Source organism: Amblyomma maculatum, chromosome 6, assembly GCF_055883805.1.
Source record: "Amblyomma maculatum isolate TAMU_Amacu chromosome 6, ASM5588380v1, whole genome shotgun sequence".
Classification (NCBI taxonomy): Eukaryota; Metazoa; Arthropoda; class Arachnida; order Ixodida; family Ixodidae; genus Amblyomma; species Amblyomma maculatum.
The window spans coordinates 18,084,988-18,111,752 of record NC_139349.1 but is presented as its reverse complement, the minus strand read 5'-3'; positions in this window follow the sequence as shown (position 1 = coordinate 18,111,752).

Here is a 26,765-nt window from a genome sequence, read left to right as displayed (position 1 = left end):
CTTCTAGAGATTTCTCGTCCTTTCCATTTGCGCAGCTTTTTCTGGCAGGCACCCCGAAATATTGAAAATGGACCACCGCGGCTTTAAACAATCTAATGCTTTTTGTGCTAAGAATTTTTCCAAACATTCACTCAGGCGTTCGAATGCATTGTCTTGAGTTTAACGAGATTTCCTATCCGTTACGGTTGAGTGTTATTTTCCTTAGTTCTGACACCATGCTTCAATATAATTTTTCCTCTATAGCGTGGCCGTGACACGTGTAAGCGAAAGAGGGTGAAATTTTAGGTACCGTTAGCACTGTAAGGTCCACTTACCAGGATCTGGGCACTTTAAAGGCAAGAAAAAAAAAGACAAGTCCAGTGCTTTGATCAGGTGAAGGTGACGGATGAAATGTACTAAAGAGAAACTTGCCCCTAAAAGCTGCAAAAATTCAAATCAAAGCCCTGTCACACTGTGTTTCATAGAGCCAAATCTCCTCATACTGTAAACTGGCATCCCAACCTCTGCGGAGAAACACTTCCTAGAAATATCATCTATTGATCCTTTTCTCTCTGACTGGCGGGTGAACGCGGGCGTCATCAGCACGTTGCGTTATTGCGTCATCCACACTATGCGCATGCACTTTTTCGTTGTCCGTCAATAAGGGAAGGTGGAAGATCCAGGACGTCGTGTCCAAGTTGTTGCTCAGGGGTCCTATAGAAAAACTTCATCGGCCGTGACGGTAGACTAACCGGTATTCTATCCCAAAATGCCGATCAATCAATATTTTCCGATATGCAGACGCCTTTGAAGGTTTAATGACGGTTGTTGTGGCGGCTGCTCGGTCTTCTACGTCGCTGTTAGCTTTCAGAAAGGTCTTTACATTTAGGGATGACAGCTTGGTCATTAACTTTTCCCAAGGACTTAAAACTGAAAGCATTTAAGAGCTGGTTGTTTATGAGAACATTTTCTTCTCCGCTATTGCCTCCAATATGTTGAAATTTAAGGCTACTCAGAGTATGATTCATTAGAAAATTGAAGTTCCTGTAACGTTTACATGAGTTTGTGTCAGTGGGGCAACATATGTGCATAAAACCTATCCGCTCAATTTTCATGAAGCTTGGCTCTCAGGCACGGTACATAAAATCATGCCTCGGCTTCAGTGGATTGGCCATCTATGTTTATGTTTGCTCCAGTGCACAAGAGAACTTCTGTATTCTTTATTTTTCTGTGGTATTTGTTGATGCCGTACTTTGCCTTACTTTCCTACTGCGGCATGAACAGAATACGTCGCTATAAAACTTGACGGCCGTCAAGTTTAGTTTTTCCTCCTTTGAACACAAGCATTTTTCAGAAATTCTCTTGCCAAGTATGTACCCTAAATCATCGAACCCACCAACAAAGTCTTGTATTTAAAATCGGGGGTTTAAAATAAAATGATGATTTCTTTTTATTTTTCCTTCTAACGAACTGAATAGATGTTAAAAATATGTTAGCCTGCCAAAACGCAGCTGTCGCTATCTCCCTTTTTCTGTCTTACATTCGCCTCACAGATAGGAGGCGTCAGTCTTCCTTACCTTCTCGTTTTGAAGTAAAAATGGACGACAATAGAGTTGCAATATAGTGGAAGTCTCTTAAACTAAAATGAACATATGAGTTAGTCGCAGAAAACACTGAAATCCCTTTTAAAAAGCAACTAGCTTTAGGTGCGAAAAATTAGTGAGTGTCATGAGTACGTCCATAAATTCGCGTCCAGCTAAATACTTTGTGAATACATCCTGGTCAAGGTGACAGATGTTCTAGGAATGCTGAGTGATCGAACAGATGGGGTATTTGTAATATACAGCCAAACGTCAAACGACGCGTCGTATGCTTAACTCATGAAGCATAAATTCGAGTTTCGTTCTAATAACGCTAAAATAGGAATTACATTTTTTTTCTTCCGAAATACAAATAGCCCTAATGTTTATTGGTTCTTAAAACGGGTATTGAGTATTTTTAATAAGACCAGATGGTAAAACCCTGCTGAGCTGGAAGTCTAGCAAAGGTTGAAGTGATCTACTTCAGATGTTCTACTTGTAAGTTAAAAGCCTGGTGGCCAGGAAACATAAGAATAAAATATGGTTATGGAATGAGCTCAAGGAAGATTCGGTGTAACATGAATTGACTATTGTGTTTCGTATGCAACTCTCGTCAAGCAACTGAACGGCGTCACGGCTGCGTGAGGCGACACAGAAATACGCCCCTCTGCAAGCCAGCTTATTACGCCATGACTAACAGGCAACCAACGTACTTATCTGCCCAGACTTCATGAAGGTGTCATACATGGTTGTTGTTCTTTTTTAAAATTTTTATTCGTGTGGTGGTCACCACACAGGAGAGTGAAGACGAACAGTCTGGAGCATGTAGCAGTGATCCGGACTCCACCTGACTGGCGCCAACAAAGAATTGAATGACTTCTCTGCGGCAGTACCAACAAATATACACGGTGTTCGTCGCTGAGCAGTATCCGCACTGCTCTAGGCCGTGATTATTAATAAACCTCACGAAAAATTTAGAAGTAATGCGGCACAATCTTCTGTACTGAATTTGAAGCCTGCAGAGGGCACTTAAGGATACTTGTGGAGCCACTACGTCCCCCCCCCCCCCCCTCCTCTATATTTAGAATTTAGTGGTACCGAATGAGACGTAAATGCTTTTGCAGTTGATGGAATCAAGAAACGTTTGCAGGATCGCTGGATAAGCTGTAGGGCGAGTGCGTAAAACTACTGAATCACAATTAAAATTGAAATGAATAATATAGCGAGATAATGATGAAAGTTATTATAGCTAAAAGCATTTTTTAAACGTAGAAAAAAAAAAACAGGCTGAGACCAGAGGCGCGTTTTACCACCTTGTTTCAAAAGGGGTATCCCCAACTTCCAACCTTCTATCCATCCATACCTACTGTGAATGGAGAGTACGCAGATGGCCAACAATTTAAATAAACGTCCAACCGTTTTATAGACACGCGTATGCGGTTATATCCAAATCACTGAGTAAAGAAGACAAGAGAGACGACTTCGCCGCGCACCAACTTGTTCAATCTCCTCGCCTTTTGTTTGGAGGATAAGGATTCTATCTTCCCCTGCATCTTTTCCTTGCTTGATCGGAACTTTGAACAGCGACGCACAGTCCCACCTGTAATCCCATTTACATCGTATTTGTGCCAGATGGTGACTCAGTACGCTATAGCGCCTGTAGACTGCTACGGGAGCTGAAGAAGACGGTATACAAACATCCCCGCAAGCCCCCATTGGTGCTCACTGGTCATTTGCGAACCCCACTGTGTATGGCTGGACTAGCGCTCGTGATTTGTTTTTCTTTCTGGTGTCAGTTCGAGCGTATGTAAAGGTATACGTGGACAATATAGCTCCGCATTCAAAGCTGCGACCGGGATGGATTTTTGCATCCTCTGTGCACAGTGCTGGAGAATTGTGTAGAAACGATTCTGCAGAATTCTGTAGATGTAGAGCCCTTTGGATACAAGCCTGCTTTATATTTATAAATGCCCGAATTACACATGCCAGTACTTCGTCACACATCTCTTTCAACGTCTCATCATTCTATAAATAGGACGGGCGGATCGGAGAAGAATGAAACAAAAATGTAAATTGTCGTCACAGCGATGTATTATGCACCCCACTCGGAAATTACCCCAGGGAAAAGAATTATTCTTGCATGTGGCCAGAGATGGCTCTGGGAAGGCTCAGTTGATATATCCAAGTGCTGCGATATAAAATGAAGTACTAGCGACGTTTTTGTTTTTTGTTTTTAGTCCGTACCGTCATTTGCTCAGCGCACGTTCCCATAGATGGCGATTCAATGACTGGTCATTTCGATTTCGCGCCGGAGTTTTTGAAGATGAAATCTGACTTTGTAGCCGATGCTAAGCCTAGATGTCTTTCTGACTGTCTGTCGAACTCGTCCGTGGCGCGATTGGCTTCATATGATTATGTATTCAAGGAAAATAGGAGAGAACACATTGAGAGCCTAGAGCCCTGTCACCAGAAAAGGAAGCTCTTTCCTCAAATCTCAAATCAACATTTATCATTCTAATGCCCAATGCATTTGAGAGAAAAGCGCTGTTAGATCCGAGGTGCCGTCCAATGGTAGGCGGATTCGTCCTATGCGAGCGTATATCGTTATACAACAGTGCAACGCAGCACATTTGAAAACTGTAAAAGGAAGGTTTTTACCTCAATGCCGAACCTTCTAGGCTGATGGACTCAACTTTCGCACTGCCGAACACAGGCTGATCCTGAGCTTGATTTTACTGAAGACATTGCAGAGAAAGACTTTGCAAGTAGGAAAATTATGCTATAGTCAATGCACGTCTAGGATGTTCTGTCCAGCAGTGGGTCATTTTGAAAATACGCATTACGATATTTAAAATCCTGGTGTAATTAAATATTGATGAACTCAGGCAATCTCACAAGTATCTCAGAACATTGATTTCCAAATTAATAGCAAGTTTCTTTTATTAAATCTAAGACCACCTAAGCTCTTAATATCAGCAATATATGCAAGAATAATAAAGTTGCCGCGTGGAACGCCTTGAGCTAAATGTGTGATGTTGATATTTCCTGCAAAAACACTTTCGTTTAGTTAAGCTTCCTTTACAAGGTTCTAACAATGCTGTGTGCCATAAGGCTATATATGCTTTATTTGCTCAGACGAAATACTATCTTTTGAAGCTGGAGTCAGGATCAGGTGTCGTGGCATGTTATTGTTGGTTGCGTGAAGCTTCCTGTAGCAATATTTAGCTTTTATCTCAATCTCTTTAGATCTAGATACCTCTTAAAAATAGGCTGCTATAGATCGGCGTACTTAAACCGGACAGTACTTGTATATAAGCAGGCTGTATGGCTTCTACTTGCCTTTGGTTTTCATATCCTACTCGTTGTATGCCTGTGATTGAACTTCATGTACTATGGGAGACTGACAATCGTGTTCATTATACATTGTGCGTAACCTCCGATGTTTTAGATCTTTAGGACATAGGCTAACGGGTGCAGATTTTGCGTTTACCTGACGTCTTTGCAAATCCAATAGTGAGTACAGTGTATGGTTTTGACTTTGTTTGGTTAAGTTTTTAAATATATGTCTTGTCAGGCAAAGCCGTTTCCATGCTTCTTACTTGAGCAGCCCAAAGAGGGGCTTATTGGGCACAGAATCTTAATAAAAATGATTCTAACCCTTTCCCAGAAATTGCTGAAACGGAAGAATCAACTGTTCACATGATCCAATGTCATCGCTCAATAAAAAGCGAAGAGTAGCAAAAATAAAACATTCGTTGAAGCAATGTGCTACAAGATAACCTCAAGAAATTTAAAAAACTGAGATCTTAGAAAAAAGTCGTGATAAAGTATGGCATAATTCTTCAAACACTTGAACAAAAACAAAACGTTTTTACCCGTGCAGAGGAGGTTGCACTTAATAGGATCCGGGTCAATGTTGCCCTCACACCAGCTGTCACTAGGACGCAGAAAAATGAAGATGTTGAAGCCAACATTCACCACATTTTGTGGGACCGATACGAAATCGGAGCCCCTGACGATAGCTGGTCTTTGAGCAAGCAATCCTGCCTCATATATCGCTTGGATGCAGGGATCTCAGAATGGCCTACTAGTAGACTTCATGAAATCACCCAACCTTTTTCCATTCATTTATTCATCCTTCATCTCATACCCTACTGATGCCCTGAGGCAATAAATATTGTTACAAAACGAAAACAATTTGCGTGCAATGTTTTGTAAAGTTTTCTCAAAACATATGGCAATTTTAACGGCACCTTGCTGCAGAGAGGCGTCTTCAGATGTAACTTGCAAAAGTAAATAGAACGTTTTATTTTCGCGCAGCAAGGACAACAATGAGCGCCTTTATCCGCAACCCGCTCTCGAATACCTTTATTCCAATTTCTGGAGGCCTTTCCTTTCCCTTATTACAGGTACTTGAGCAGAAGTCGCTCACAGAAGCATTTGGCGTACTGTGCTTACTGCGCTTTCCAATTGCTGCTCTTCGAGTCCACGCTTGTTAGCTTCCATGTTGCTTACTAGACTACTTGCTATGGCTTTAAGCCCTACCTGAAGAGAAGAAAAAAAAAGGCTGAATCGTTTTCCTTTTGTGCATATTTTTTATTGTCGTATGAACAAAATAAGAAAATTTCTTTAAACGCCGGCTTCATGAATTTATTTGGAAAGCATTGCTATGCGACTGTACTCGGCCGGTATGCATGCGCTTGAGTTACGTGTGCTTGGAAAGCATTTCGGAGCTAACCCGAAGACTTTGCCTTTGTGGGCGCACAATCAACAGCGCTCGCAAAGCACCTCAGCATGTTCGCATATGCGTGCGTTTCGTTTCAGTGCGTCCTCAGGCATCGGACGCTCTATTCAAATACGCACGCTCGGGCTTCTAATCAGCTCATCGTCGCCCTTGCGGGCCTCATTAATCCATCGTGCGTTCCATCGCCTTCAGTATTACGCATACAAGATAATACGGTACTTGAATTACCCATGTTTTCTTTTTTCTTGCGTTTAATATCGCCCTGCGCAGTTGTCCCTGGCCGAGAATTGAGCGTAGCAAATATGCACGTCATTGTAGGCAGGCAAATTATTTCACAGTGCAGGTCATACTTTAGTGCTGAACAACTCCTGAAGTGTTTTTCGGGCTTAATGAAACACTAGCAGCAATATTGTTACGCGAAGACTTAATGTACTGAAGGGATATTTCCAACAGAGCCGCAACTGTCATAGTAGCGAGCAGCACCACGAAACAGTTCCAATTCGCCGTCATCTGCAATTTTCCTTCTGCGACGCAAGGGAGGAAAATACTTCGTCTTGACCTCGTCGTACATGCCCCCGGTGATGTAAGCGCAGTCCCTGCGTTAAAATGGCAAAGAAGGCATGAATACGTATGGCTTAAGGCGGAAAATATTTATTATGTAAGTAGAGGGGCGAGAGGAGGAGGACGCGGGCACAAGAGGGCGCAAGTTCATGCATCACATCGATAACATGGCGCGCTACACGATAAGGGCCACTGCAGGGCTACAAAAGTTTCTCCGAGAGGCCAACGCCGCGTACAGGGGACCATAGAAGAACCACATATCCAGGGTCATAGGGTCCATGGCAATGTCGCCTATCGTAGGAAGACTTCTGGGAAGTCTGAGAAGCGAGGAGACGACTACGGGATACTTGGTGCGTTTCAGTGGCTTGAACAATGGCATCACGTGCGTAGGTTGCTATGGGGCAGCCAGTAGGTGTGACCAGCATTTCCAAATGTGAGGCGGGGAGGGGTTCCTGCCAAAAAGCAGGAAGAAGGATGAATAACCCATCGTGCCGTGCTTCGGAACGTGCGGTCCTAGTATTAGGAATTAGGTGATATAGACACACATAACATGTCCGTTAGTGCCCGGTTGAAGCACTCGGCAAGACCGTAGGTTTGGGGATGGTACGGGGTCGTGAGCTTATGCTTCGTAGAGCACGAACGCAGGGTGTCTTCAATAATTCGGGTAAAGAATGACGCTGCGTAAAAGAAATCCGCGACATCCACCGCGCAACTCGTAGGTAAAGCGGACTGAACATTTGGAGGTGGTGGGTTCGACTCCCACCATCGGCGTGTTGTTTTTCCTTCCGCTTGTCGTCTAATATTCTTTATCCCGATAATCACTGTAAGACTAATTCTTGCCAGATACCAACAACAAAAAAAAAAAATCTCCAATGTTTGCCTTAGACTCGTTCACTATCAGCTCCTTTAACTATATGTATATACTCATGTGCTGCATATATATGCATCCCGAACATCCCAAGCAGCTTCTTGGCGCCGCTAAAACCCCTCGGCGCAGTTAAATTCAGAGATGTTTCCTACTACGCCTGTTATCACAGAACGTCCCTTCCGCGTTCATTGCATAAAAGAAGCTCAGAAGCGTAGGGTCACTGGCGTTACTTTAAGTCCGTGAGAAACCCGAATAAGGAGCATCTGTCCTCGGTCTTGTCTTCTGCAACCTATTGTCGTCGTGACGACAACACGAATACAGCCAGCTCCTTCGAAAATACATGTTTTTTTTTCAGACAATGGGCTTAAGAGCTAAACAAGGCGCACCGCTAATTAATTATTATAGCCGTCAAAATGTCAAACGGAAGCTTTAAATGCTTAATAATGCCGAATAAAATGCTTCAACACCTGTAGTCTGCTGACAACCTGAAAAAATAAGAACTTATCACGCCCGACTACTGTGCTGCCAGCTGCTGCGTTTCGATGGAGGCGAAACGAAGTGGCCTCCGTGTGCTGTGAGATGTCAGTGCGTGGTTAAGATGATCAGGTGGTCGAAACTACTCCGGAGCTCTCCGCTACGGCACGCGTTCTCTCTTTCCACTTTCACTCCCACCTTCTTTCTTTGCTTTACGGTGCGGTCAGGTGTCCACACTGAGTGACAATACTGCCCTTTTCCTTTCCTGTGAACCAATTATTATTTTCTCTCTTTCCACTTTCATTCCCACCTTCCTCCCATCCCTTACGGCGCGGTTGAGGTGTCCACAGGAAACAAGTGAGACAGTTACCGTGTCTTTCCTTTCCTATAAATAAATCAATCGGACAAAACACTCTTCCGCCACTGTACAAGCGAGGAGAATCGATCCCATAGTGCGCATTTGCTGCTTACAGATCTCGATATGTAACGCACTACGCTTTTGTATGACCTATGCATCGCCTCCAGGCATGCCTCATATTGTGATGGCAGAAATGCGTCTCGCGTTTTGTTCTATATTGCATTGCCACAAGAGTAATGTTTTTTTTTTCCCTTGACGAGAAGATAGAGTACTTCAGAGCAGGGAGCGTACGGTACAGCTCAACACTCGACTGCGTCATTTGCATCGTTTTTTGAGCGAAAGCTCTACTACTCCAGGTTCAGCAAAGTTTTGGAACGCTTTGGATGCTTCACCTTCAAGCCAGACCAAGGTCAAATCAAACACACATACGCAAGATCAATACTGCATGACTACCTTTTATGTGACATTATGGCAAGACAACGACACCTAGCCATGTTGACCTTTGATCTTCGACGTTTAGTTAACGGCAGCGCTTTCCGTCACTCTAGAGGAAGAGGAGTAGGGCAAACGCCATGTTTAATTTTTCATTCAAAGTTAGTATGGCCATTTTAGTAGATTCTGCAGTTCACCCTTGGTTTCTCCAACTAGCTTGCTGCTTGGAATGCTCCGAGCACGGTCCCTTACTCACAGGCTGCCTCGATGTTGAATATTTTCTCTTGTGTTATAAATAACGGGCTCCAGTCTTCGCTCTAGGAGCGTTTTAGCCCTAACGGTCCGGCTAACAGAGTTCGATATTCATTGTGTGCAAAAGAACCGCAATCTGCTGCTCGGAATTCCCTTCTTTTCTTTTGCAGCAATCCGTGACAAGCCTTTCAAGCGTAATGAGAGCCAAGCGCACGGTACGCGCAAGTACGCCAAAGCGAGCACTTTCGCTGCGTGCTTAACGCACTCCATTGCTTACTCTTCGTTGCCGCCTACAATCGACCATTTTCGCCATTTGGTCACCTACCTATTTTCCTTTCCCATTTTATTTGCTTTCTTTGGCCGAACTGCATGGATTAAATTCCAAATGATTTTTTGCTCGTTCCCAGCCTCAAGGGACGCCCTTCCAGTTCTTTGATTTGCGGGAATGAAATCTGTTCTTCGCGAGCTCATTTTATCCACCGTTTAATTGTTTTTACTTCATTTTATTCCCAGTCACAGATCCTTAACAAAGAGGATAATGAACAAATAAAAGGAAAGGGGTAATAACCCCATTCTCCACCCTAGTTGAAATCCTCGTACCCCTATCTGCTGGTAGGGAGAGTACAAGAAGAGGAATTTGAAAGCGCGTGTGTCTAATTTATGCATTAGGCGGTGATCGAGCTTGAAGCCCTGATTCCGGCAGTGCATAAGAGCGGGTTGTCCCCGCTTGGGGACGAGGCCATTGCGGACGAATTCACTTGCTTGTTAGGCCATCGGGAAGGATTGTGGGTGACGGTGAGGAAGGCTGTGCGGTATGCAGCCCCACTGACGGGGAGGTGAGCCAGCGCGCGGGGAATGACTAATTACGCGGCCCTCGTTCCAAGCCTCCTCCTTTCTTCCGTGCGTTGCGCGTCGGGCCATCTTCCGCAGCTTCCACCCTTGAATGAAAACCTCCGCGCTGCTGGCACGCTCCCTGTTCAGCGGTGTCGCCATATCGTGGGTGTTCGCTTCTTTGCGTGATGACTCATTCCGGCTTGCCCCGTGACGAGCCCCGGCGTTTGAACCCACCCCGGCGAACAGCGTCGACGAGTAACTATGCCTTGTGCGTGCAAAGTTGCGCAGCAACCAAAGCTGCGAGTAACGACGCGGTAGGAAAATGAGAGGAGCTGGGAACCTAGCGAACTAAGAAAAACGAAAGAGCAGAGCTCACCCATAGCCGAAAGCGAGAGAGAATCCGCGAGGGAGAGCGACGGAGTCTCTTTTAAAAGAGCGGCACTCTAGCCGCTGCCAACTACCGCTAGTCCACCAGCAAGGAAAGCGGGATCATTTATATTGATCGCGGGAACATTAATGAGAGGCGACTGCCACTCGGCATTTTTGTTTTCAGCCTTCCTTTTTGACGTCACGTTTCACTTAAGGAATATGAAGGAGCGCGCGCACTGCTAGGAAGACACGGCGCTCGTTTGTCGCGGCGGAGCTTGTTTAACATCGTCATTAGAGTGAAAGCGGGCCCGGCCCCGCAACGCGTTTCTCGCGTTATTTTTCTCGTCGTCGCTACGCCGGACCCTTCCCACCTGGGGTCTCCTCCTCTCCTGCCGTTGGCTCCCTTTGTGACAAGTGCCCGCGAGCGACGCTCTAAGGTGGCCCCCACGAAACTTTCGCGGGAGCCATTAAGCAAGTTCACTGCCGGAGGCGCCAAAGTACCCCCGACGTCTAGGCTAGAAGCCTGCTCAATAATGGATTCGGAATAGCTTCGAGCTGGACGCTGCTTCCCGCGAAGTCACTCAAGGCTCTTGTTGCGCTGTCGAGGAAGAGGCCAATCGGCTGAGCAGTGACTCAATTCGAAGGAATTAGGCTTTGTGCGAAGAGTGCATGCGTGTCTCAAATGGGACTATATAACCGAGACCTATGAGCTCTTTCCATAGTGCTTCGTTTAGTTGTGTCAAGATTGCCGTCAGCGGTAATCCTTAGTATTACCAGTGCTGTTATAATACACATAACCGTAAAGGTCTCTCGTCGTTCTTTATGCATCGCAGCACCCGTCCCCTCCTTCTCTTCCTCACCAAGCGAGCTACTAAGCTGTTCCTTTTTAAATAGCTTTCAAAACAGGTATTCTTTGCACCTCGACAGACAAAATAGCAGCGAGGAGGATTATCTTACTATTACCAAGGAAGGAAGGAAGGAAGGAAGGAAGGAAGGAAGGAAGGAAGGAAGGAAGGAAGGAAGGAAGGAAGGAAGGAAGGAAGGAAGGAAGGAAGGAAGGAAGGAAGGAAGGAAGGAAGGAAGGAAGGAAGGAAGGAAGGAAGGAAGGAAGGAAGGAAGGAAGGAAGGAAGGAAGGAAGGAAGGAAGGAAGGAAGGAAGGAAGGAAGGAAGGAAGGAAGGAAGGAAGGAAGGAAGGAAGGAAGGAAGGAAGGAAGGAAGGAAGGAAGGAAGGAAGGAAGGAAGGAAGGAAGGAAGGAAGGAAGGAAGGAAGGAAGGAAGGAAGGAAGGAAGGAAGGAAGGAAGGAAGGAAGGAAGGAAGGAAGGAAGGAAGGAAGGAAGGAAGGAAGGAAGGAAGGAAGGAAGGAAGGAAGGAAGGAAGGAAGGAAGGAAGGAAGGAAGGAAGGAAGGAAGGAAGGAAGGAAGGAAGGAAGGAAGGAAGGAAGGAAGGAAGGAAGGAAGGAAGGAAGGAAGGAAGGAAGGAAGGAAGGAAGGAAGGAAGGAAGGAAGGAAGGAAGGAAGGAAGGAAGGAAGGAAGGAAGGAAGGAAGGAAGGAAGGAAGGAAGGAAGGAAGGAAGGAAGGAAGGAAGGAAGGAAGGAAGGAAGGAAGGAAGGAAGGAAGGAAGGAAGGAAGGAAGGAAGGAAGGAAGGAAGGAAGGAAGGAAGGAAGGAAGGAAGGAAGGAAGGAAGGAAGGAAGGAAGGAAGGAAGGAAGGAAGGAAGGAAGGAAGGAAGGAAGGAAGGAAGGAAGGAAGGAAGGAAGGAAGGAAGGAAGGAAGGAAGGAAGGAAGGAAGGAAGGAAGGAAGGAAGGAAGGAAGGAAGGAAGCTAGCTAGCTAGCTTCCGAGAGCTTCCGCGCATGTGCGCGAAGCGTGCCCGCTGCGTCTGCTCTGGAAATGGGAATCAACCTACTATCGCCGTCTTGGTGGGCGGTTCGCGCGACCTCGTGCGCACAGGTTGCTCCAAATGCCCAGGCCTCGTCGATTTAGACGAGTTTAGCATGGCATATGGACAACGAGGAAGCTCATACGTGAGATGCGGTAGACCTGAAACGTTTGCCGTATATCCGTCCCCGCCAGACTTCGCGATGAGACGTCGCCGACGACAAAGAAAAGGTATTTAATCTATATAACTTAACTATGCGATGAATCGCTTAAATGGCTAGAGGCCAGCTACCTAAGAATTGTGCACAAACGCTGCGCCATAACTTCGCTTCAGCAACAGGCTGGTGCCACATATTCTGCGATATCCTCTAAATGAGTCCGCTAAGGAGATAAAATTTCGTGGCGTCACACACTCTACATCTAACGTTGCGGCCAGACAAAAAGGCGTGCACTTAGGGCATACATCTAAAGCTGTTTTGAGTCCAGCTATCTATATTGTCACGTGGCTTTCGTAAACAAGGGACACAGACGTGTGCTGCATGAGAATAGACTGACATGAAATTTTGACTGTCTATTAGGTGAAACTGTGCATGTCCATGGCAACTTGGGGGTAGGGTCTGTAGTAGATGCACGCCGTGGTTGTTGAATATCAGGATGACCCCATCCTCATCTTATGACCGCGCTCTGCTTGAAGGGGAAGGAGAACTTCTGATATTAGCCACGGAGAGCACAAACAATCGTCTCTGACGTCGTAGCAACAGTTGCGTACAGTTGCAATCTTTCTGAAGAAATCTCGTCGTGATCTCGCCAGGCAAACAAAATTATAGTGACCCATGCCGACGGTGAGGTGCAAGAAAAGTAACCTCCCCTTTCATAAAAACAAAATGAAAATTACAATCTTCGTACATATCTGTTTCTCTGCGAGGAACTGGCGCAGTGTTCTGCTGAATTTTGTTCGTCAGATGCGAGTTAGGCGTAGCTTTGGTTGATTGAGGGAAGTACACGTCAAAGGTTTTATGAAACACGCCACGCGTTTGAAACAAATAACCCGCTTGTTATGAAGCAGGTGTAACATGCTCCATTAATCCTCGCAATATCGAAAGTTACGTAAGGATTTTGGTTGTGAGTAAATCGGGCGGTCTCATTTACGTTGTGGTTTCTTCTGACGTTACGGTTCGTGAGTTGGCGTTCGAATTGGGCATCCTTCCATTTAAAGATGAATGTGGGGTAATTTTTATGATATTCTAGAGTAATTGCTATGCGGTCTGAGGCACTGTGCAATTTGTAGGCCTTGGAAGTATGTTTTAAACTAATAATATAGAAAGCGTATCTAAGGGCTTCCTTCGTTAGCAAACTTTATGTTTCCATAAGGATGGATTTTGCTTGCTGGATAGAGGCACTGCACAATAAATGGAGCTCATCGAGCGGTCCATTTATTTGTAGTCAACCCTTGCAGATAGTGGGAAAAACGTATAGCATGACCTCATTTCATAGGTTTAAAAGAGAGGCTACTTATCAATTAGCTGATTATGCTTGTCTATAGATTGTTCATAGGCATTGTATTGATGATTTGAACAGCTTAGAGAGGCGCCACATTACGTCCAGCGTGGCGACGTTACGAAATGTTCCGACGCCTAAGCTCAATAGAATCACGCTCATTTTAAAACTTCACAATAAAGTCGAGCTTGTTCATATTTTCTGACCGCCTTGTTCGCGTAGAAGCGTCGTTTTTCATGGGCGAAAAAAACAACAACTTTGAAAAAGGGTAAAGTCGCTGTCTGGTGTTTAAAAACAGGCTTAACGAAAATGGTGCATTGCAGTTAGTCGACGCGAGCTTTAAAAAAAAAATTAAATCAAGGACTTATATAGTAGGTACTTTGGTGAAAACGGCAAGTGTCAGATCAACAGCTTTTTAGTCGCTTCCAATTGCCATCAGAAATAATGTTGCGAATCTAATGTTGCTTGTACACAAAGTGAAAGGTTTGCAATACCGCCACTTTTTATTTTCAGTGAGAAAGCGTGCGCCATTATGATTTTCTTGTGCTTATTAGTTTTATGAGATACCGAATAGCTGTAAATATTACCTAGCACTTTTAATTACGTGTGCATGTGCAGCGCGTTACTAAAAAGGCTGCCGTTATTGCAGCGTTGTTTTTCAGGAGCTCTTAACCATGCTCTGTGTGCCCGTATCAGTCGTAAGCAGTAATTTCAATGCACGTAATGAATGCAAGGCACCCACGATGAAAATTCTATCTCAGAGAGTTTCTATTCAGATGGTCCGCACACCCACCTTACTGATCCGAAGGACATGAAGGTACGGGTCACCAAGGAATCAGAAAAAGCACCGGAATAAATTGGAATGAAATATTGTCATTGTATAGGCGCGGACAACGAGTGCAGTGCAGCAGACCTGCGTCACAAACCCTATTCGAGCGGTTGCGCATATACGTGTGGGTTCCCCCTATGTATTGTATTTGCATAGATATATCTGGCAGCATTGCATGGAGACAAAATAATCGGCAATAAAATGCCGGGCCCAAAACGTTCGCGCCTGAAATGCACCCTTTAACCATAGGTCCTCAGCTGAAGACGTAACTGATGGCCTAGAGTCTATCTACCCCGAAAAGGCATTTGATCACATGAAATCGTGCGTAAAATGACGCAGACAACGTGGGCATACGAGAGTAACTGCCTCTTAGCAGTCCGCTATTGTGGCTGACAGAGCTCACAATTCACTGGTTATGAACTTTGCCACAGAAGAAACCCGTCTATAACAATCTTCTCTCCGTGTTTCCGACCAAGCCCGAATGAAATCAAAACACAAGCCGCTTGTTTTTATTGCCGAGTTTAATAAGTCAGCGCTTCTTCTTCGCTTATTAAGTAATAGAGACCAAATGACGTGGTACTGGTATCAGACGATGATGCGCTCAAAAAAGCGACTTACTAATAACTTCCCGAATATTGAATTGTATATATATATATATATATATATATATATATATATATATATATATATATATATATATATATATATATATATATATATATATATATATATATATATATATATATATATATATATATATATACAGGGTGTCCGAGCTGTATATGTAGCTCAAATTTTAAAAACTACCGTTAGCGATAGCGCAGTTAAATCAATTAAAAGATGCTCATATTACTCATGTTAATTGCTGTATTTCTTATGAAGATAAATGAGTTGCATTCTCCGCACGTACAGTGTGTGTGGTACTAGGGTCAACTTTAAGGAAGTCGTAGATTAAAATTTTAAACAAAGAATATAGGAGGCTTAATATGCCTATTTAAGGTCGATATTCAATGCTAATGGTTCCCGAGTGCGGGAACCATGAAATGGCTGCAAAGGCAACCAGTCAACGTTTTCAGTGAGTAGAACGAATGCAGGTGAGCACTCGCCCAAAGTATAACTAATTTGTAACTAAGGTTTGAGGAAAACTGTTTTGAAATTAGCTACACATAGGGTAGCCCCTGGTGGTGAATTTTGGAACTATTCCTCCTATTACCCCAGATTGTGTACGTCGGTGATATCATGGCGACATTCGTTGCAGCCACGCCGGCCACGACGTCATGGACACACTTTCGGCAGCTGCGAAAGTGGTGTGCTCGTGTGCTATGTGAAACCATCAGCTTGGCGATCTCAGTTCGCATCGTTAATTGAAAACGTGGCGTCGTCTGTGGAATCAAGATGCGTCTCGTCACCTGTATGCGAAAAGCGCACTAACTGGCCCGCTTCAACATCGTAGACTTCTGATTTAGATTACGTATCATCGGCAACACACAAAATAGGTAACATCTATAATGCTGCGCGGTGCCGCTTTTTATAACCTTAGAACCTCGAGTACCGACCGATGACGCACCAAAGCGTACCATCCCGTCTGGTGTTTGCAGCATCAATTGTCTCAGTGGCCCCCGCATATCCAAACATTAAAGTCATTGAAAAAAATTCTATCGTGTTATCTTTGTCAAATACGGCTGATGGTTCTTGTGAATATATTGTATATTTTTAGTGCATGTGCAAATAATAAATTGCGACTGCATAGTGCTCTCGTTCCTGACCAAGGAAGCGGATCCGTTCGTTCTGGTGAGGGTTCGAAACCGAGCAGCGGCAATTTGAAAAGAAACCTTCGCAAATGTTTTTTCAGATGTTGGCTTTGTCGGGTGTCACGTGTTAAGCATACTTATTTGCTATATGTGTGCGGCCCCTTTATATGCGGGTGGTAACGCGATCGATGTCAAAGTAGCATGAAACTCGCAAACGAACGCAGTGGAGTTGTTTGATGGTCGCGGTTGACGGAATCGAAGGCCCTAGAAAAGTCAACAATTGCACCCAAGCTTAGTAAATGGTTCTCAGTATTTTTATATTTTTAGAAATCATCTTAAAGAGTGCCAGTTTATTCGATAGTTCTTTCTTTCTTTCTTTCTTTCTTTCTTTCTTTCTTTCTTTCTTTCTTTCTTTCTTTCTTTCTTTCTTTCTTTCTTTCTTTCTTTCTTTCTTTCTTTCTTTCTTTCTTTCTTTCTTTCTTTCTTTCTTTCTTTCTTTCTTTCTTTCCGTTGTCAGGAGGAGCTGAATAACTTTATCGCGTCCTGAAGAAAGGACAAACAAAGGGGACGAAAGTAATGACATTACTTCATATATAGAATGCATCTAATCATTCACAAAATGTCGCATCATGTCACACAGATTAGCCTAATAGAGTGTGCTTAATTTGCCCGTGTTTATGTTCCGTAAATTTTCCTTCATACCGTTCTCATATGCAGGATTAATGAAGTTCGATGCCAACTTTGGAAACGAGACGATTTCAAAATTAAAAGGAGCAGAATTGATTATAGGAATTATAGGGTCTATAGTTAGAGGATATATTGACGCAGCCAAAAGGATTGTGTACAATAGAACATAAAAATAGATTATTGCGACAGTGATATTTCAATTTGCGGAGTACGAGTGGGGTATGCAAAACTTTCTAACTGTGGAGTGTCTTGTCTCCAAAATTTCCTTTAGGGATGCAAATTTCATAATAAAAAGGACGCTAAACGGCGAAAAGATTTATTCGCATATATGTCCAAACAAAACAATGAGCGCACAGTTTTCGTTTCATATTTTGCCTATAACCACTGCATCTTACTTCCCAGCGTGAGAGCGAAAGACACAAAAATGAGTAAAAAAAAAAAGCAATCTGGCTACCCAGAATAGATGAAGTCTGCATGTAATGTTTTCTCAGATGGAAATAATGTCATTAGCTAAGCAGCTAAGCACAATACAAAGGAAGCTGCCAAACGAGCGGTAAGGTGCGGTGGAGGGGGTAAATGCCTGACAGAGTCGTCGGGACACGTTAGTCTTGCGCAATTCGTTGCGAGCCGAAGCAAATTGATCGCGTAGAACGGCCGCAACAAACAAAAAAAGCAAGCTGCATAGAGACCATTAGTTAAAACAGCACCTCCAGAACACGCTAAAGAAGCAAGTAAAAACTGGGCGCGACACGTAATTACTTGTATATAGCCGTGACGAGCGCACGAAGTCGCACAACACGCGACAAGGCGCAAAAAATATACCCGGAAAAGACGGCAATAGCGGCAGCACACAAATCGTTAATTTGATTCGGGCCCGGCAACGAAGAGAAAGAATCCGAGTAGCGCAGCCTTCGCCGTCGTTGGGTCCCGCTGGGCCCGATGATCGGCTGAGCGGCTGGCGGAGACATTATTCACCGATGTGAGCGGCCCGCGAGTGCCGGGGGAGTGAATCGCTGCGGTGTTGTCGGTGCCGGCGATGCGAGAACCGCCCGCTTCGTCGGTCGCCGCCTCGGGCGCAGCGCTTTCCGCGGGCGCTCCTGCGTTCGATTTCTGCCGCCGCAAGTTTTTATCCGCGCTGCTGAACGCGCCGGCACCCCGCTGAACCTTGCCGCCGCCTTTGGCTCTTTAATGCTTCCGTTTCACCATGAACGCGACAGCGACTTGCCGCTTTCCATGTATTTCTTGGAATTTATTATTTTATTTTATTTGGTTTCTTCTGCTATGAAGTTTTCTTCCGCCTCGATTAGATAACTGCTTCCACTCGGGTAACATTACCCGTCCTAGCCACCACGTGGCGTTCAGCTCCTACGTGACGTGCATAACCTAATGCGTTTTCATAAGCCCACCTGTAGAATTTTTATTTGAGCTCATTGTACGGAACTATGCTAGTCAGCATGACAGTTATGCTCAAATAAGCTAGGCTAGTTCCCTTTTAGAGCTATTCTAGAAACACTGGTGGCAAATGGGTTAGGAGATATATAAAGAGGGGGAGAGAGAGAGAGATAGAGAGAAAGTGAGAGAGTATTATTGAAACTAATGAATTAATGAAATGCTCAAAAACATCTTGCAGAAGACACTATTGCGTTTGCATCGGTTGCTTTGTCAACAAACGAATAAACTGCTATTGCTTTCTATATTTCTTGGCGCGCGCATTGTCTATCATTTCTTCCTTGTTTTGTTGGTGTTATCTCTCTAGTATTTTTCATGTGTTACTGTTCTCTTCTATCAAGCGGAAGAAATCGAACTGGTGCCACCCTGTTAGGTTTACGACTGTCTTCGGACGCTGCGCGTCGGGCCATCGGGTTTTGTCAGAGCTGACAGACTTTACGGGCGGCTGGGTGATTCTCCTTCCACAGGACACTCTCACTTTTTTCTGGCGATCTCGATCGAAATCTCAGGCTTTGTTTGCACAAACAGCGTGTCCGTAAAAAAGAAAAACAAAAAAAAGAAACATAGACCCCCTTAACTCAAACGGAGAGGCAAAGGTATCGGAAGTTAAAAGCAGGGTTAACCGAGCTAGCTCGTTCATATCAGTTCTGCTGGAACCAACCTGAGCTGTAGCCTCATCGGTGTCCGTTTGTTAATTTTTTTTCGGTGACATCGTTCCAAGGGTTCTGCGGCAGCCCTCTTCCTTTTCTTTCTTCTCTATTTTCTCTTCTGTCTGCACGAGGCAGCGGCGGTGGCTCAGCTGCAGAGCCATTAGCAGGCCCGTGCAGTTTCTTTTCCTTCTTCCTACAGCCACAACAACAACAACAACAGGAAAGCATTTGCTTTTTTTTCTCCATTTTTTTGTGTACTCATAACGCTTGTCCTCAATTCCCAGTTGAGCATTCCTGCCCGCTTATTAACTGAACTTAAGAAATTATAAGAACAGGTGAAACACACCTTAATTAATCAGTGAAGCATTTAGATTCTATCTTTGGCGGAACGGGTATCATGCATGGGCGTTTATATTTTTTTTCCGCTTCATAGTTTAGAAATACTGACCACTACTGAATACAGCTGTTAAATTCATGTCAGGATGCGCATAAAATTCTGGCTGTCACGTCTGTACGAGTGTGGTGGCGCCTCTGCGTTCTGCCTGTACAATGATTTGGGGATGCCGTCTTTGATGTCAATGGATTCACACGGGCAACTGTGTGCCGTACTTGTCTACCGTTGGCATGAATATATATCTTTGCTGTTGGAAATTGTGGAGGATACTGATGCACTGAAAAGAAAAAATAGTGACCAAGCTTCATTTATCTGTTTTGTCTTAGTGACTTCATAGTCATACTCTGGCGGTGTGGACCAGGTATGTGACAAACATGACCAAACATTACGTAAATGTGTAAGTATTAAAAAAATTGATGCTACAATTGCTTTATTTTTGTGAAGCGCTTTGTGTAGAAAAGCAGTAAGTCAGAGGCGTGATTTATTCATACAGTTACAAAGTTATCCCTTAAAAGTTAGACTTATTGTTTACGAAATTCCTTGGTAAGCTTTCTCGCAGTGAAGCCAGCAATTTTTTTTTCATTGATTTTGGTTCATATTCTCCTTTCTCCGGTATTCACGTGCAGTTGTTACAATGCACTTCGCAATCCGGGCATGCGACATTCGTAGACACCACCGTTGATGGTGTTTGTCTGTAAAGCGTGCTTCTCCGTGCTAACACCTATACTGGGGCAAAGCCAACATCGTGGGCAGGGGAGTTTAGAATTGGTAACAACGGGATTCCCTGCCTTTATGAACCGAAGGGATGACTCGTTTAGATAAAGGTAAATGGAAGTTATTTGTGTAGCATATGGTATGTAGGACACAGAAAAAATAAATGAGCAACATGGCGGCATAACTGCTGAAATATTGCTTTTACTTTCACTGGTAATTTTGATGGCATCGTGAGGCAGTGCGCTGTAATGACAGCATTAGAAGGCTTTTGGGCGGTGTGGTTTACGCGTGAACATCCATATGATATGCAGAGAGGTATTGGTGTCGGTGGACCATGTGCGTGCAATTATCCTGCGAATTTAATGATTTTCCAAAGGTTTTCGGTCCGGCGTTCGCACAATCACCAATGCATCAAATTAGTTAGAGCAATCGACTGCAGTTAGGAGTTGCGGGGTACGTCTCATCGTGCTACAGATGTCAGCACCGCATAAATATAGCTCGGCGCCACTAAGCAGGCTCCTGGACCGAGTGTAATCTTTTATCACTAGTGCAATGTCTAGAAGAAAACAATGTTTGTTATCACGTTTATTCTGCTTCATGTTGGTTAAATCCCCAAACCCGGGTACCGACACATTTGCCTCGCTTCATTGCGCAAGCTAAAGCCTTCGCTGTCGGGAAACTGTTGAAACACGCCGCTCTGCCGCCACGTCTCGTGCTTCCTGCGATTTCACCAACGCCAGAATTACTCGGCGGCCGTCGCCATGATGCATCTTATCGGGAGAAGCATCCCTTTGTGCTCTATTTGAAACTAAACATTAAAAAAAAAGCAGGATGCTTCAGTAAATTTAAATATGCGTTGCATTTCAGAGAATAACTAAGCGTTATTCACTGAGAGAAGTTCGTTCAGGCTGTACTTATCACCGTGGGGTAGCAGTCTTGAATCGGAACGAGGTTAAAATTTCACTCATTCATAGCACAGAATAGCATTTAAATTGCTGATGCATCAATACTGTCAACAAAATGCAGGTGGAGAATATCTCTGGCAGGATGATTGAGCAGAAATGATCTTATTTGCGAGCTGTTCTTACCTCATTCTGTGTGTTTGATAGTTTATTTTTTATTGTATATCTACGTCAATTTTTAAGGAGCTCTTATCGTTTTATTATTTCCAGCCCTTTGTCCCTGTCTGATAGCGAAGCGGTAACTATCGTGGTGGTGGTGGCATGACGAGTTTATTGACGCCCGTATTTCAAATGCTACTGCATGCAATGCAATGCATGTTTTTCCGTTCACAGTGTTCGAGTACTGAAATAAGGCCATCGATGTACGACCAGTTTGGCGAAAGCCAAGCAAACAGACTTCTGCACCAGTACTTACCTCATCTACGCTCATTGCGTGAAGTCTAGAACCCAATGTTAAAAATGGTTTCCAGCAAAAGCAAGACGTCGTGACTGCCTCGCTTATAGACGGGCGCATCAACGCGTCTCGCGGAAGGACAAAACAAAACGATAAGAGTGAAAGATGAACCAGAGAAAGCCTCTGAAGTAAAATACGGTAACAAATTTCGATAATCAGGAGTTGTTTTACAGGCAGAGACATCACACCGTAAAAGACCACCCAGGTTTTCATACAGTTCAAGGGCCATCAGTTGTGGCAGCGTGTCACGGCAGAGAACATTTGCAGTGAGATTGTAAGATAAGAACGAAGTGAGTAATCCCCTTACTCTAGGATATGCCAAAAATAAAATGTACAACATAACTTCTTTGGCCATTCGCACAAGCCTTTGTTCTATCATCATCAATTCTTTACTACTTTAATATCTGTTTGTTTTCATATTTCTTTCTATTCTTCAGTCATTTCTCTCAGCTTCATAAGAAAGCAAGGTACCCACACTGAGAGGTTGTTCCTTCGTGCTGGTGCTTTTTTTTCATGCGCTAATTATGATACCAAATATTAAAATGAAATCGACAGAGTTAAAGCTTCATTTGTGCTGCCATCTGGTAGAAACTTCGCAGCCGTAAGTCACCTCCGGGGTCGAATACTTTGGTTGCTTTTAACAGCTACACAGATTTCCTTTAGGCCGATGTCTGCTTTACTGAGCAGATGAAATGCATAAATGTCCGTTTCTAAATCTTTTGTTAAGAGCGTAGGTTTGCGCAGGTCTTGTACCTTTACATCGATCTGGTTGCTGGCTGCGCGCAATTAATTATGGACGCGAAAACAACCCACGTAGGCTGGGTATAGCCTACACTCGCTTCTAATTATTCAGCGCATTCCGCCTGTGCGTGGTCCGGCCGTACTGCTTGAACTTCAAAATTAATTGCAACCGCAAGCACGTAGGCATTTCTGCCCACGCGCAGAGCTCTTAAAAACCTCTCAGAATGCCTCCGACGTGAGTACGTTGTGGAATGGTGGCTAGCGTGCATCAGACATTTGTGATTTGCCTACCGTTTCGTAAGCGTTTCGAGCGGGTACTTCCTCAGCGCGGAAGCGCCATCGCTCGCGACATCCTCATTAGCGGCCGGGTGTTGTAGTATGCTTTGATTCTGGACAGAAACTGCTGGCAAGAATAAAAGCCATTAAGTTCGAGACTCCTAAATGTTGTAAATGTAGATAAAGAGGTGCTGAATTTTCAGCGCATATCCTTTGCTGTTATGAACGAATGGCAGTGAATTCAGCGTGAGGAAAGAACAGGTTTTGTTCCAGATGGAAGTAAACCATTTTCAGGCTCCAAAGTCTGTTTTAAAATGTGTTAAGCATTATTTTAGAGAACTCGGTCATGTTTCTAAAGGCCTTGGCCCTTATATTGCTCCGACTTTCCTCCCTTTTTGCCCATTTACCGATTCCTTCTCTCTAAGCCTAGAATGCTTGAGCAGGCTAGAGGGTCCCAAAGAATCTTGAACGTTTTAGAGTCCTAGAGAAAAATAATGAAAAAGGGTGAAAAGCAAAGAAAAAGAGCGCACACGACTGTCTTTGAACATGTTTCTAATCCCTGTCAGCCTGGAATTCTCTATTATTACGTGTTAAGTGAGGAGATGGGAGCAATTGTTATCTGTGGATTGTCGTGTGGAATGTCTTGACATTAATCATATTTGTGTTTAACACGGGAACAGGAACATATTTTGTGCTGCCTTATTTTTTTTACACTAAATATTTTCGAGCTGTGCTACAATTTTGCGATAATGAAGCAACCGAATTTCACAAGCGTAAATATCGCGGAAAAAAACATGCACATGATGGTTTGCAATTTACAGAAGAGTCTTTGAATTGTTTTGCGTGTGAATTGATGCTTTCTTTTCGAGACCCAGTGGCACATCTTGAGGAATCCGGTCACAAAAGCTGGCAATGGTTTTCATCAGCACATTTAAGCAAGCGACAAATGATGGTAAATTGTCGCTCCTTCAGGGCTTTCAGCCACGCAAAATGACCTGCACTCACGAAGCGTGTGGCTTTTCGATATCGTCGCCATAACGATCCTACCTGTGGTAAGTGCTTCGCGAAGCGCGGCTCTCACAGTGGGCGTTACCGAGCCAGGACAAGCAGCGCACAGTCCAGGTGCATGAGACAGACGAAGTTTTCGGACAATTTTTGTCATGATTTCAGGATCACTGGTCGTGGTCGGCCGCGCAGGAAGCACCTTCGCTCGCACATTGTCACCAATATGTACACAACGTCATCTTTGCCGTCGGTTTTGTTGCCAACGCGCACGCCATAGTCGCTGCCGCATGGCTCACGCAATAGCGCAATCAACGCAGTACTCATTGCGACCAGATTTGTGCAGTGAACTTTCCCCGTAGAATAGTGCGCCGACATCGGTAATTCGGAGACTAAGCTGACTTGTGACGGACAACTTTTATTCGTTCATAGCCTGTAATTCCTGCGTTTTGAGAGCAGCTTAGCAAGTAACTTTTCAGATTTTCTAAGTACCAGCATAAAGATCATCGCGCCCAAGGAGAGTCATAGGGAGTTCCGGCGAAATCCGGTTACTTCTACAAGGCCCTATTGCCCTAGGCTTTATTTCAGATCCGTTGTCAAAGGCAAACATTTCTTCTCTCATCACGCATTGTTAAAACAGACTAAGAAATTATCTTCATAGGTTTAGGTTTAGTACAGTGCAGAAAAATACTGCTAAACAATAACGTCAACACCTCGTCAACTAGATTTTTTTTCTTCAAAATTAAACTTTCTTCGCAACGAAAATACGCGATGTCGTCAAAAAATACGAATCGCGAGTAAAGAGCAAAGGCTGGCAGTGTATGTAAAGCAAGAACGCCTGCTTGCCTATACATAGCGACAGTAATATAATATTAGGTAGCATTTGTGGAGAATAGAGGCGAACTCGTTAAAACCATTGCCCTCGAAAGGGAGTCGGCCTGATGAAGAACCGAGGCCACTCAAGGAATACGAGCGTTTATGCTTCGTAATGCGAGCAGTTCATGCAGGCCAGAAATTCCGCTCCTGTACTATGCTGCCCATAAAAACGATTGAATAAGTTATCATGGCAGCAGAGCGCGGCTCGGTGTCGGCTTAAAGTGAGCGCCTAGGCACTTGGTCATTGTTTAAATGGTTATAGAAAAGGAACCTATGTTTCTGTGATTTCTCCTCTACAGCCTCCTTGCAGAAGTGTGGAAACCGGGTACTGTGGCAAAGGAAATGCTGGAATTAGCTGGCGTGAGGGTGAATGGATATTTAATAAAGCTGTATCTTAAGGCACCAAAGTATGAAGACCTGCGGTACACTTTATAATATTATGTATGAAGTGCGTCCTAGTCTTACAAATTCTATGACCTACCCGGTGGGACGAAGTGAGGCTTTGGTCAGTGAAAGGACAGGCCACCGAGCGTAAGAGATTTGCTGTAAAATTGTATTTGTCCTTAGAAAAAACAACAACAGCAACAAAAGATTTAGTATCCGCCTTCTGTGCGCGAATGGCAAAATATGTCCATTCTTAGAATCTTGGGCGTTATAATGCCCGCAATAATGCAGAGTAGGTTCTCGTCAATTATGGCGCAATTGCTTTGCTAACGACGTCATTCCTTGCTAACCGCAGTGAAATTTATTCTTATGTTTTCGTCGAAGAAGCATTTGCGATACCTTAGTTTGTCAAGTGTTCACTATCATATCACGAACAATGATTTGGTTTGCGGTTTAACGTTCGACAGCCCAAGCTATGAGAGACGCCGTAGTGGAGGGCTTTGAAATGTTCGACAACCTCGCGTTCATTAACGTGCACTGACATCGCACAGCACATGAATGCCTTGCTTTTCGTCTCATTTCATTTAATAGTGTCAGCCTATGCAGGCTATTACAGGAGTGGAAATAAACAAAATTCACAAAAAAAGAAGTACGTTTCAACAACTACAAAAGTCTGACACCAAAATTCAAGCAAATACAGTGGACGTAAAACAGAGCGTCAAATAATACAGCAAAAGAAACAAAGGAAAACAGATTATGCAGAGAGACAACTTTTATATAGGCGCGTTTTGTTCAAAGTATGTTTTTAGGCTTTACCTGGAGTATGACTTTTTACAGTGCAGTCAGGCAGCATATTCCCCGCTCCCGCGGCTTGGTTACGAACAATGGGGCAAGCATTCACATGTTTGAAGTCTACACCAGTCCTGTCATGCGTTTTCCTTACCGGGGTGGTGCAGTGTTAAGACGCCCGACTCCTGTGCCGTAGTACCCGGGTGCGATTCCGACCGCGGTGGCTGCGTTTCGATGGAGGCGAGAGAGAGAGAGAACTTTTATTTGGTTTGGTTTGGTTTGGTTTGTGGGGTTTAACGTCCCAAAGCAACTCAGGCTATGAGAGACGCCGTAGTGGAGGACTCCGGAAATTTCGACCACCTGGGGTTCTTTAACGTGCACTGACACCGCACAGCACACGGGCGCCTTGCTTTTCGCCTCCATCGAAAAGCTGCCGCCGAGGCAGGGATTCGATCCCGCTTCCTTGGGAACAGTAGTCAAGCGCCGTAACCACTGCGCCACCCCGGCGGGGCAGAACTTTTATTTGTCCAACAGAGTGACTATCCAACAGAGTGACTATCCCGCTCTTCGGGGGTTAGACCCGGAAGGTGATACAGTAGCCTTAGTTGCAGGCCGGCAGTTCTTAGACTCCGGCGGCATCTTCGGCCAGTCGAACAATTTCTCTTTGGGCTCTTGGGTCTGAGCTTCGCAGAAGGGTCTCCCAGGCGTCTTTAGTTATATTTTTAGCCCTGCCTGGTGACTTTGCACATTCCCATATAATGTGATCTAGAGATCCCCTTTCCTTACACAGTGAACATAGGTCTGATCGTATTTCTGTCCATATATGGTTGACAAGAACTGGGTTCGGGTATGTATTTGTCTGTAGCTTTCTCCATGCTATTGCTTCCTTTTTGCCTAAGGTGGAATCTGGTGGTGGTAGGACCCTCCTGCTCAGTCTGTAGTGCACTGTTATTTCGCTATAGTTAATCAGGTCCTCTTGT